Source organism: Elephantulus edwardii, unplaced genomic scaffold (genome assembly GCF_000299155.1).
Source record: "Elephantulus edwardii isolate Elephantulus edwardi_28Jun2011 unplaced genomic scaffold, EleEdw1.0 scaffold00004, whole genome shotgun sequence".
Lineage (NCBI taxonomy): Eukaryota > Metazoa > Chordata > Mammalia > Macroscelidea > Macroscelididae > Elephantulus > Elephantulus edwardii.
The window spans coordinates 1,621,278-1,635,636 of NW_006399754.1; the positions used below are offsets into that span (position 1 = coordinate 1,621,278).

Genomic DNA, 14,359 nt, shown 5'->3' on the forward strand with positions numbered 1-14,359 from the left:
TGCATTTTGCTGTGTTGCTCAAAGTTGTGCCATTAGTGTTTCAAATAGCAGCAGGGTCACTCATGATTAATAGTATTCTACATAGCATTCAGACTAAGACAAAGAGGCAGGATTGGCTATAGCTTTGTATAATGCTAGAGGATGACCCTCTCGAGCTGGAAGGCATTCAATTGTGAATTGATACAGTGACTACAATAGACTTGAACATGGTGGAGATTATGAGGATGGGGCAAGTGAGGAGAAGGTTTCACAGGGTCACTACGAGTGATAGTTGATTTGACTTGGGTCCACAATCAATCCACTTTGTACCAGCAGTCAGGAGATTAGGAGATATATTGCTCTGGGAAAGTCTGTACTTAAGGACCTCTCCAAACTCTTGAGGAGAAACTATGTTAGTTTGAGGACTAAGGTGCACCTGATTCAGGCCATGACCCTTTCAGTCACTTGTTACACATGTGAGATCTGAACAATGAATAAAGATGACAGAAAAGTGCTCCTTGGAGGCAAAGATAATAAAACTTCATCTCACATACTTTGGGTATATTGCAAGAAGGGGGTTAATCTTTGGAGAGAGACATCATGCTTGGAAAAGGTGGAGGAATGGCAAAAGAAAGGAAGACCCTCAGCCAGAAGGATTAACACAGTGTCTGTGGCAATGGGCTTGAATGTATGAGAGACTGTGAGAATGGCACAGGATAGGACAGGGTTCAGATTTCCACACATACACACACACAGGGTCCCTATGAGTTGTACTCAACTCAGCAACATCTAACAACAAACAAAAACAATGATCCTATAAGATGGAATAGAATGCCTCTTTATGGGAGCAAGCTACCCATCTTTGACCCTTGGATTAGTTGGTAGGTTCAACTGGTGACTTTTCTGTTAGCAGAAACAGTTTAAGCCCCACCAGGGCTCTAACTAAAGACGCCCCTCTTCCTTTTCTCATTGCATTGAGTCAATTGCAACTCATGGCTGTCCCTCTAGTGGATTTCCAAAAGCTGTAAATTTCACAGAAAGAGATTGTCCATCTTTCTTTCATGGTGCAATTAGTGGATTGGAACCATCAGAGAAGTGCACCTTTTGGCTTAGCAGTGAAACTGCACAGAGTACACCACAAGGGCTCCGTAATTAGAGATTATTATTGTTGAGAACCTTAGAGTCACTGGTGGATTTGAGCCACCAGAGAGCTTCTGCCTTTGAGTTAGAAACGCAATGCCCTACGGAATATGCCACCAGAGCTCCTCTGAATGTTACGTTAGCCAGTATTTTTTGAAGTAGCTAAATATTTTTAAAATATCCCTTTTAATGGTGGAAAATTACCCAATAAACAATAATTTGCTTCACCATTTCCCCAAAACTGAATCTTTGAGGTTTTGTTTTTTGTTGCTTCAGCTTTTTCCTGTTACAAGAAGTATCTCATTATTTCCTCAAAATTGTTTACTAGAAATGGAATTTTTATTGGGACAAATAGAACTTTTGAAAGTTTTGGGTTGTTGGTTTTTGGTTTCTTTAAAGAATTATTTTCTTATAATGCAGTTTAATGATATTTTGTATGTAGTAAGAAAGATCTGGTGGCCTACTGGGTAAGGAGTTGCATAGATCAAACTGCATGCCTTTGGATTGGCAACACAACTCCTTACCACAAAGCCATCAAAGCTCCCTAATCAAAAGGCAGGAAGTTTGAACTCATAACCTGCTCCACAGGAGAAAGACGGGCAATTTTACAGCCCTGAAAACCCCAGGAGAGTCAGCTATGAATCAGTTCCTACTTGATCACAATATATGAATATGAGTGATATAAGTTGTAAGGGCAGTGACACCTCAGTCTAGCATTCTCAAGGTTCACCAGTCCAAGGTCGGATTCTCTGCTGTTGCTCAGCGTATGCAGCCACCACCTCTCTGCAGTGGAGGCTTGTGTGTAGTTATGATGCTGAACAGGGCTCAGCAGAGCTTCTAGACGAACAAGAAAGGCCTGGGGCCTTACTTTTGAAAACTCTATGGATTACAACTGCTGTTGTTATTGTTAGGTGCCATTGAGTCAGAACCAGCTCACAGTTGACCCTTCAGGGGCCATTGAGTTGAAACCAGCTCATAGTTGAACCTTCAGTACGTTTTCAGAGGGTTTAATACACATGGTAGAAGATTGTTCATCTTTCTCCCAAGGAGCAACTAGTGGATTTGAACCATATGTCTTTGGATTGACAGTACAGCTCCTTATCACTAGGCCGCCACCACAACTTCCTGACTGCCTGAGCTACAGCCCATCATGGCCATGGTGCAGTAAGAACCAAGCTGTGTTTTTCTCAGTGGTACATAGAGTCACTATGAAGGAGTCAAAGACCAAGGTTATAGCAACTAACAACAAAAATCTAAGTATTAGACTTGTTGAAAGGGAATTTGAGTTTATCTAAATATTAGTTTGCTTTTTTATAGTTAAAGGTCTTTCGGAAAGATATCACTCAGACTGAATAAGTAAATGTTTTTTAAAAGTAGAGGCAAAAACTGGAGATTATATCCACTCTTTAGGAGAGCAGATACTGGACAATTGTGAGCAAGCTCATTTTGATTGAATTGATAGAGAAGTCTACAGGAAATAGATAAAGGCTTCTCTCTGAAATGAGGGATTGGGAGGGAATAAAAGCAAGAGAGTGTCAAATTTGAAGTAAAAGGAGATTGTTCTTCAATCTTTGATTCCTTATTAAGCCTTTGAAGATGTCAGCTCCCTGAGATTTTCACGTTCCCTGCTGCAATGAACAAAGCAGGTTAAACCTGGAAGGACATAAATGCTTTGATGAGTCACTCTACTTAACCTTCAGTGGTTAGGAAGCCAATTACTTGCTACCCTAGCTGTGTAGGTGTCTGGCTTTCTTCTCTCTTCCTAATAGAACTCGCATTTACGCTCATTTAACATCTTTTCAGGACCTAGAGCCAATGTGGTCAGAAGACATGAAAGAAAATAAACCTCAAGTCCATCAGTTCCCTTGGCATCTACTCCAAAATGAAGTCAATCCCCTGTGTGACATGGCTAATACTAAGAATTTCTTATCTAAGAATAATACTGCTGGTGGCCTGGAGACACCTTAGCTCAGAAAGCAAACCCACTCACCCCAGGTTATTGCAATGGTGAATCAGAAAAGGCATGACAGGGTCAGTAACTCACATTGGAAACAGCTTTGATACTCACAACATGCAACATGCTTCTTATTTAGATAGAAAGTTTTACCAATTTCAAAGAGTCTTCACATATGTATGATCATTTAAACCTCCTAACACTGGTGTAGGCTGTAGGGGGATTGTGCTGCTAATGTAAAGGTGGCAGCACCCCTCTTCTGGTTTGAATCCACCATCCACTCCTCAGGAGAAAGATTGGCAAACTCCTCCCTTGTAATTGTTTTGTTGTTGTGTGTCATCAAGTCAGCTAAGACTCATAGCAACTCTATGCACAATAGCTCTGAATCCTGCTCTATCCTGAGCCAATCTCACTGTCTCTGACACACCTACCCTTATTAGCCCAGTTATTGTGTCAATCCATCTCATCTGGGGTCTTCCTTTCCTGCTCTGTGACTCAACACTTCCAAGCATAATGGCCTTCTCCAAAGACTGGTCCCTCTTGGCAACATGCCCAAAGTATATGCGACTGAGTCTCAAAATCCTTGCCTCCAAGGAGGAGCTTAGTTTTACCCTCTCCAGGACAGACCTGTTAGTTCTCTTGGCAGTCCATGCTATGTTCAATACTCATCTCCAGAACCACAACTCAAAGGCATCAATTCTTCTGTCATCCTTGGTCATTGTCCAGCTCTCTGATGCATAGTAAGTAATTGTAAAGACCATGGCCTGGATCTGGCACACCTTAGTCTCTCCAGCACTCTGGAGAGGTCCCTGGTAGCAGATTTCCCTTATGCAATCTGTCTTTTGATTTCCTAACTTCAGGTGCCAAGAGTGTTGATTGTGGAACCAAGCAAGCTGAAATTGTTAATAATCTCGATCTCTTCTCCCCTGTTTATGAAAACCTGGTAGACTGTCAGCTATGAGGGGGTTCTGACTTGATGACAATGAGTTTTTAACACTACAAAGAGGGAGTTCTGGTGGTTAATTTGTAGGGAGTTGAGTTGCTAACTCAAAAATCAGCCTTACGTCTCTGGCTGTTGGAAACCACAAGATGTGCCCAGGGAGAAAGATGGGCAATCTCCTCCAGGGTGATTTACAGCCTTAAAAACTCACTGGAGGGTCAGCTATGAGTCAGTTCTTCCTTCACCTCACAGAGAAACGAAAGATAACTTTATGAAGAAATAACCACCCCTTATCCACAGAGGCACAAAATCTCAGAGGTTAACTCCTTCATGAGCTGTGCGTATATAGTACTCGCCTGCATTTTCTGCCTCTAGGGTTTTATGGAAATCTGCTGTCCCACTTTTAGTGCATGTTTTGCCATTTGGTAGAAGCCCATGTAAAAGAATCTGTAAAAAATAACAATCCCAGTACCAGAGACCTACATATGTGTCCACTAAGTGTACTGAAATCCTTATTACTTTAAAATCTTTGTTTTCATTTCATCAAAATGTCTTTTGTTACTGAAAACACATTGCTTCAACAAAAAAAATTTCAAGTAGAAATTTCATTGCATCTTGAAAGGATTAAAAGACTTCTGGGCATCACAAAGTGTATAAACAGCAATATTAAATACCACAGTAAGAGATTTTAAAACAATGCTTGTTAACTCCTGTACTGCTTTCCCACAACAATGTTTTATTGGGTATTACTGTGTGCCGGTTCTCCACCAGATAATAGCACAAAAGCCAAGTCCATCGCTGTCTAGTTGATTCTGACTCATGGAGACCCCAGGAGTTACAGAGAGAACTGTTTGCATAGGATTTTCTTTTTTCATTGCTGACAAATTCGGTAGAGTTTTTCCTCTCACTTTCTTTTTTTGTTTATTTGTTCGATTGATTGATTTTATTTTCCTAACTACAATTTCTACAGAAGAAGATTTTACAGCACTGCTAAGTGGGTTCAAACAACTAATCCTTAAATTAACAGCTGATTGCAAAACAATTGTACTGTGCTGGGATCTTCACTGTTCTTTCTTGTTGTTGTAATGTGCCATCAAGTAGACTACCACTCATTGTGACCTTATGAACAATGGCTCTGAACCTTACCTTATTCTAAGCCAACTTCACCATCTCTGACACACCTGAACCTATTGCAATAGTCAGTGTCAATCCATTGTGTCCAGGACCTTTCTCTTCTGTGCTGGCCTTCTACCCTTCCAAGCATGATGTCCTTCTCCAAGGATTAGTTTCTTTTCGAATCATGGCCAAAGTTTGTAAGATGGGACTTCAAAATCCTTGCCTCCAAGTAGCAAACTGGTTTCGTCCCTTCAAGGACTGACCTGTTTGTTCTTTTGGAAGTCCATGGTATGTTCAGTACTCTTCTCTAGCACTGTAACTCAAAGACATCAATTCTTCTGCTGTGCTTATTCACTGTTCAACTCTCAGATGCATAGCAAGAAATTGAGAAGACCATGGCCTGTATCAGGCATACCTTAGACTTTGGACTGACATTGTTGCTCGTTAGCACTCTGAGGGAAAGGTCATTGACAGCAGATTTTCCCAGTGAAGCACACCTTTTGATTTCCTGACTGTGGTGCCAAGGGTAAACACTGTTCCTACAAGGTAGTAAAGTTGTGCTCCTGAGATGTGCTAGATTCCAAGACAAGTTGATATCTCTCTAATGGATAGTCATGATGTTATCAAACAGCCCAGTCATTGTGATTCATTGTCACCAAGAACAGCTCAGAACAGTCTGTAGCTCCTTCCACACCTGTCAGCCCTTCTCTGTCCTATTAACAGTTCTTCAGGGATTCCTATTCCAGAATGAAGTTTACCTCTCATCCTATAATTCCACTGTGGTGTTCTGTAGTATTGAAGAGAGTATCTCTGGACTGCCTGGGTTTCAAATCTTAGCTCTGTTGCTTAATAGTTTTCATTTTTATTTTATATTGGTTTGCTTACAAAATTCATATCCATTGTGTTTCACACTATCCTTCATTAACATTGGATATTTTAACCATGGCCAAATAATTATCCTCATTTGCACCATCTCTATAATGGAGACAATAATACCCACCATGTAGAGTTTTGTGAAAATGAACAGAATTCTTACAGTTTGGGCTGGCACAGAATTTAAATGTACAATAATCTGAATTGCTTGTATTTTTGTGTTTTTCTTGGAAAATGCTGATTTCTATAAATGTCAGACAGAGAAAATTTTTACAGCTCGCACTCCTGAAAAATGTGATATTTGTATATCATAATTTTATTTTCATCTTAATCACATGTTCTCTCAAGCATGGATGATTGAGAGTTCTATTTTGAGACTTTTTCCACTTAATTAGGTTCCCAAACAAGACATAAATAATGCTATAAAATGTCCACTATACATTACCAACTGCCATCAAGCCAGTTCTGATTTACAGCGATCCTCCATTGAGTTTCTGAGGTTATAAATCTTTACAGGCAAAGACTATTATTCTTTCTCCCATTGAACATCTGCAGGATTTGAACTGCCCACGTTTCAGTTAGTTGTCATTGTTGTCAAGTGCCATCAAGTAGAGCACGACTCATAGTGACCGTATAAACAACTTATCTGAACCATGTCCTGTCCTGTGCCATCCTTACCATCTCTGATATACTTGATCCCATTGCTGCGGCCACTGTGTCAATCCATCTCATTAAAAGTCTTCCTCTCTTCTGCTAACCCTGCACCTTTCCAGGCATGATGTTCTTCTCCAAGGAATATGCTCTCATAAGAACATGCCCAAAGTATGTGAGGTGAAACTTCGCTATCCTGCCTACTGTCTGCACTTTGCCCTAGACATACCTGTCTGTTCTTTTAGTAACCCATGGAACACTCAGTGCTCTCCTTCAACACCACAACTTAAAGACATCGATATTTCTTTTTGTCATCTGTATTCATTGTCCACCTCTCAGATGCATAGCTGGTGACTGAAAAGACTATGGCTCGAATCCAGCACACTTTAGTCTTTAAGCTGACATGATCATTGCTCTTTATACTTTAGAGAGATCCTTACAGCAAACTTTCCAAATGCAACACATTTTTTTCCCTCCAGTATTTTGTCAGTTGTGAATCCAAGCCAGATAAAATCATTGACAACTTCAAACTTCTCCCTCTCTCACAATGTTGCCTTTTGGCCCAGTGGTCAGGATCTTTCTTTTATTGATATTGAGATGTAATCCATATTGCAGTCTTTGATCTTCTATAACAAGTGCTTCAAGACCTCCTCACTTTCAGCAAGCAAGGTTGTGTTATCTGCATAATGAAGACTGCTGATGAGCCTTCCTTTGATCCTGATATCATATCCTCCTTCATAAAGTCCAGCTTCTCAAATGATTTATTCAACATATATATTTAACAGGTATGGAGAAAAGATACAGCCCTGATGTGCATTTTTCTTTTTTTGTTGTTGATGGAATTTTTCTTATAAATAAAAAAAATAAATAACTTTATTTTGTATTGATTTGCTTACAAAGTTCATATACATTTCATTGGAACAGATGAAAGGAAGAACTGTCTAAAAGGAATATATTATTAGGCATTATGTGTCCAAGTTCTTGCTGTGGTTACTAATGCTACTATGAACATTTGTTGTACAAATCTCCATTTGTGTCTCAGTTCTAATTTTCACAGGGCATATCCCAAGCAGTGGAATAGCTGGGACCTATGGGATTTCCATATTCAGCATTTTGAGGAGACACTAAACTACCTTCCAGAGTGATTGTACCATTTTACAATCCCACCAACATGCACACCTTTCTTGATGTCAAACCATGCAGTGTTACCTTGTTCTCTTTGAACAACAGCTTCTTAGTCTAGGTACAGGTTTTGTATAAGCACAATTAAGTGTTCTGGAATTCCCATTCTCCTCAATGTTAGTCAAAGTTTATTATGTCCCACAGAGTCAAATGCTTTTGCATAGCCAATAAAATACACATTCTTCTGGTATTCTCTGCTTCTAGGAAAGATCCATCTGACATCAACAGTGATATCCCTGGTGGTCTGGCCTCTTCTAAATCAGGCTTAAACTTCTGGCAATTCTCTGTCAACGTACTGTTTCGGTTTGGAATGATCTTCAGCAATATTATGCTTGCATATATTAACTATATTACTAAATATATTCAATAATTTCCCCATTCTGTTAGATCACCTTTATTATAAATGGGAACAAATATGTATCTCTTCCAGTCAATTTGCCAACTAGCTGTCTTCCAAATTCCCTGTCATAGACTGATGAGCATATCCAGGACAGCATCTGTCATTTTAAACACATCAGTTGGAATCCCATCAATTCTGGGGGCTTTGTTTTATTTTCCAATACTTCAATGCAGCTTGGACTTCTTCCTTCATTATCTTTGGCTCTTGATCATATGCTACTTTCTTAAAATATTTCCATGTTTACCAATTCCTTTTGGTAAAGTGATTCTGTGTATTCCCTCCATCTTCTTTTGATGCTTCCAGGATCATTCAAGATTTTGCACATAGCATCCTTGAATACTGCAAATCGAGGGTTGCATTTTGTTTTCCTGTTCTTCTAGCTTAAGAAATGTTGAGCAGGTAAATGCATTGTGGGAAGCGTGTTATTGCTTAGCCACTCAATCAGGTTTGTAAGACTATAGCTTCAACAAAAGCGACTGGATTTTCAAGATAACATGAACTAGAAAATGCTGCGAATGAAGTTCTCTGCACCTTTTAGTAGGGATCAGAGTTAGCGAGACTTCTCAGAGGTTCACCAAGGTTCCGCCGAGCTGCGGAGCCTCCAGCCAGAGCTCTATATCGCTATGGTCATGTAAACATAGAGCAGCTCCTCCTATGCCCACGTCCTAGGGCTGCGCATGTGCAGTAGCCGCAGCACCAGAAAAAGGTCCCGCTGCTTCCAAAAAATCTCCTGAGAGAGAGAAAGGTTCATTAGGCCCTCAATGCAACACTTTTGAAAAAGAAAAAGGAAAGGGAAAGGGCTCAGGTTCAGGCGACTGGAATCATTCCTGATTGATTCCCGTGACAGCAACGTGACAAAGAACACATCAAATGACTAGAAGTGAAACCTCGTGCCTTTGAAGTGCCAGATTAACATCCCTTGGCCTTTGCGATGTGCATCCGGACCATTAATGGAGTGACTCAACTGGTGCTGAGGACCAATGCAAGACTGCGCCTGATGATTTTCAGTGGTACCTTTGTCAAAGTGACCCCGTAATTCTTTTATTTTTATTTTTTATTCTTTATTATTTTTGTGTGTGTGTACCATCAAATCGAATCTGACTGGTACAGGAGGAAATTGTCCCTGCTTCCTCGGCAGAGCATCTGGTGAATTTGAACCGTGCATCTCTGGGACTGCAGTGCAGCTTCTTGCCACTAGGCCACCAGAGCTCCCCTGTGACCACGTAATTCTTAAAAACGCTCTGTACAGTGGAACCTAATGTGACTTCAGGATTTACAAATCTGAAGTCTGTCCAGAAACTCATCCTGAAACGTAGACAAGCCAAGGTCAAGAATAAGACCAACCCAATGACAGACAACACAGTGATTGAGGAGCACGGGGGTTGGGGGGTGGGGGGTTGGTGTCATTTGCCTAGAAAACCTCATTCATGTAATTGCCTTCCCTGGAATGTATTTCCAGGTAGTCTCACAGTTTTTGCACTCCTTCCATCTCTCAGCGGTCCATCATGCTACCAAGAATAAGGTGGGCTTTTTCAAGGAGATGGGCTCACCGGGCTATCATAGTGAAAGCATCAATCAACTCATCCGGCAGCTGAACTAGACCAAGTTTTATTTTCCTTCTTAGGAATATCTTGAAAGCACAATGAATTGGAGGAATGTATTGCTATTTTCAGAACTGTCATCAAAAATCTTCAGAGATTATTTTCTGCTTTGCCTTCTAAAACCAGAGGGAAAAGGACAGTGGGTGCTATGCACGATTGAAGCCCAGTCTCAAAGAAGAACGCCCACGTGTTTTCCTCGTGTCCACTGCCTCCTCTGAAATAATCAGAGCATCCACTATTGCCACTGAGGAAGGACTTCTGCTTTGTCCCCTCTTTTGCCTGGAGATTTAATGTTGGTAAATAAGCTAGACTCCTGAACCAATGGATCAAATCCACGGAGCTGGACCAAAACCTGGTGGTTTCAAGGGCCGTGTTTCATAAAGAACTTGGAATACAATCAGTAATTAGAACAAAAGAAGTGGGGAAGAAAGGCTGAGAGAATTCTTTTGGATCTCCAACTCCACCTCTGTGCACATTCTGTTATAATACTTTATCTAATCGAGTTGCCCTTTGAAGCCTTTTATTAATCTCTTTTACTTGGGCATCTCTTCTCTTTGTTTTGGTTTCTTAACACTAGTGAAATTTTCAGTCTCTTTTGGCATTCATTTGGGTCTTTTATCTGTAATGAACTTTTGCTTTCTTCAAGGGTGATGGTTTTTTATATCATCCCACAGCTCATCTGCCTTTGATTATTAGTTTTCAATGCTTCAAACATGTTCTTCTGCTGATTTTTAGACACTACAGTAACAGGGATCCTTTAACGCTAGAATATCCACAGTTAAGAGGAAATACAGTCCATATTAATGGTTCTTTAAGACTGGTTGTCAAAATTCCTAAAGTCTCCCAAAGTCTAAGAGTAAACGTTTTCAAGAGAAGGTATTTAAAAGAGAGAGAGAAGGTATTTATGTGTGTGTGTGTGTGTGTGTGTTTATGAGTCCATGCCTACTACAGCTCCAAGTGAGAGCCTCCAGACAAAATAAACAGAGGGATTTGCTCAGCAAGAACAGGATTAGGAGTGCTGAGAAGTAAGCCAGCGATAAGGGAGGCTTGTCTTTCCCCCCACTCAGTCCTGTGCTCCATTGCTTCTGTAGTACAAACATTTAGAGGTACATTTAAAGTAACTTCCATATTTTATTTAGTGTTTTTAAACTTATGCTTTATTACTGTAAACATTAGGGGAAATGCAGAAAGGGAAAAAAATTCTACAGTTAACAGCTCTCAGAGAAAGCCACTTTTGACAGATATTTCTAGTATTCTCTCTTTCTTGGTGCATTGAACATATGAGAACTTCTCAGCAAAGCAGACACTATGGAAAAGAAAATGATAAGGAAGAACATTTCTTAATGGCAAAGGGGCCAGCCAACAAAAAGGGTATTATATTTCTAAATCTGCATGTACATAGCTTCATAATACATAAAGCAAAACTCAACAGAACAAAATGATACTTTAAAATGCCTCTATCAATAGTAATATAGTTTGTTTAAGAAGTTGTTAGGTGCCATCGAGTTGAGTATGACTCATAGGGACCCTATGAACAACTGCCTATCCTGTGCCATCCTCATCATCTCCAACACACTTTTACGACCATTGCTGCAGTCACATATCAATCCATCTTGTTGACAGTCTGTTTTGCCGACCCTCCACTCTTCTGAACATGATAACCCTTTCCAAGAAATAGACTCTCTGAGCAACACACCCTAAATATGTGAGATGAAATTTCACTATCCTTACCTCTGGCTTCTCCAAGACACATCTATGTGTTCTTTTGGCAGTCCATGAGATATTCAATGCTCTTCTCCAGCACCACAACTTAAAGGCATCAATTCTTCTTCTGTCATCCTTATTCATTGTTCACCTTTCAGCTGTATAGCAAAGTGATCAAAAAGACCATGGCAGAAATCAGGGGCACTTTAATCTTAAAACTGCATCAATGCTTCTCAGTAATTTGGAGAGGTCCCTGATACTACGCTTGACCAGTGCAATGCATCTCCTGATCTCCTGACTATTGGTAACAAGGGTGTTGATTGTGGACCCAAGTAAGATGAAATTACTGACAATTTCAACCTTTTCTCCATCTATCATGATATTGCCTATCAGCCTACAGGTGAGGATTCTTGTCTTCTTCAATTTTGAGATGCAATTCTTACTGAAGGCTATAATCTTTTATTCCATTCAGTTAAGTGTTTCAGATTCTCCTTAGAAGTAGGCAAATAATAAGGATTTGGAAGATTTAAATAATACAATTAAAATCTTGACCCATATGACATATACAGAACATAGCATCTAATCTACTTGTTACAGAATGTACATTCTTTTCAAATACATATAAAACATTTCAAAAATTAATAACAATTCCTGAATAAATGTCAAAGGATTGAAGTCACGCTAAATATATTCTATGGTTCAAGTGAAATTAAGAAAAAAATTAGTAACAAAAAAAATAGATAATATTGACATCTTGGAAAGCATAAGCCATACATTTCTAAACATCTTCTGGGCAAACTAGAAATCTCATAAAAAACTAGAATATATTTTGTGTCCTTTATTTTAAGCTAATATTTTTTGTACATAATTAAAATAGTGCTTTAAAAAATTGAAAGAAAAATCACATCCAGTTTCAGATATCTGCAAAGATAGATGAGAAAGGTTCCATTCAAGTATAATTCATTCTATTGCATGAAGTCGTAAAATGACCCCATTCCCAATAGTAAATATTGGCATTCATAACAAGCTCAAAATGCCTGCAGCATCAGTAAATGTATTTTAAAAGATATTATGAACATATTTCTTATGCATAGGAAAATGGAAAATTTGGACTGTCACTGCACACCATATGCATCCCCAGCTTGTCTAATTTACAACCAGCTAAGATGCACAATATCCAAAGATGGTCTTTTAAAATAAGATATGTCTCATTGATAAGTTATTTTTCCATGCAAATAAATGGGAAAATTTGCATTTTAATGTCACACTTTATTCCTGTGGAAAAAAAAATTAAATGGAGATATGGTTATAAATTAGGATTATATATTACAATTTGCCTTGTTATAATACATCTGTGGCTTTATAATGAAGGCGTATATACACACAAATACACACATATTTACCTATACCATTGGGAGAGTCTGCTGTCAGAGACCTCTCCAAAGTAGTGAAGAGCAATGATCTTACTCTGGAGACTAAGGTGTGCCTGATCCAGGCCATAGTCTTTGCCATTACTTGCTATGCATCAGAAAGCTGCACAATGACTAGGGATGATAGAAGAATTGATGTCTTTGAGCTGTGGTGCTGGAGAAGAGTATTAGATATACCATGGACTGCTAGGAGAACAAACAGGTTCATCCTAGAGAGGGTGAGACCAGGCTGTTCCTTGGAGGCAAGGATTCTGAGGCTTCGTCTAACATACTTTGGATATGTTGCAGGGCGGGATCAGTCCTTAGAAATGGGCATCACCCTTGGGAGGATGGAGAGACCAAAAAAAGAGGAAGACCCTCCATGAGATTGATTGATTCAGTGACTGGGGTAATGGGGGTAGGTGTGTTAGAGACAATAAGATTGGCACAAGGTAGAGCAGGATGTAGGGCTGTTGTACATAGGATCGCTATAAGTTGTAGGTGACTTGATGACACATAAAAATGACAATAAACACGTATGAAATTCAAGCTTATGTCTGCAACTGTCATGGGAGGAAACATTAAATGCATTTTTAAATAATAATCTTAATTTCAAAATTTCAAAATAACATTAGGCCTAAGCCTTTTAAAAAAATTAGTTAATGTCTTTCAGAATTATCCATGTTACATAGCATTTTACATGTTCATTGTTTTCAATGCTGTGTAATATTCCATTATATGAATATACCACACATTTTTTATCCCTTTGTTTGTTGATAGAAAGTTGGGCTTCTTCCATTTCTTTCCTATTGTGAATAATGCTGTATACATGTGTTTGCATCTCGCGTCTCGTTTCTTTAGGTTATATTCCCAGTAACTGGATAGCTGAGTCAAATAGTATTTCAATGAGCGTAGGCCAAATGAGCTCCGGGAGGATATCAAGAAAATCATCCATGAAGAATGCAAAAGATCATTACAAAGGCTGAAAGAAAAGAAAAGACCAAGATGGATGTCAGAAGAGACTCTGAATATTGCATTAGAGTGCCAAGAAGCCAAAGCTAAAGGAAGAAACCAAGAAATCAAAGAGCTAAAAAGAAAACTTCAAAAGGCAGCCCAGGACAAAAAAGCAGGATACTATAATGAATTGTGCAGAGAGCTGGAGTCAGAAAATCAAAAGGGATGAACTCCCTCAGCATTTCTTTTTTTTTTTTTTTCTTTCATTATGCACTGTTATTATTCTTTTTTAATAATACTTTGCCCCTTGTCATGTGATACAGTAGGTTTTTCCTGCAGCCTCAATTAAACAGAAGTGGATGGGTTTCCCCCCCATACAAACACATGGGGAAACTCTTTACTGTTCAAAACATGCTGTAATTGTTAGGTGCCCTGAAGTAGGCTGGGTTTGTTTGG

General features: G+C 39.3%; 1 pseudogene; it reads left to right on the forward strand.

Moving 5' to 3' along the window:
* The first annotated feature begins 5,313 nt into the window (after nucleotides 1-5,313).
* Nucleotides 5,314-9,835, forward strand: LOC102844794 (annotated as a pseudogene).
* The last annotated feature ends 4,524 nt before the right edge of the window (nucleotides 9,836-14,359 follow it).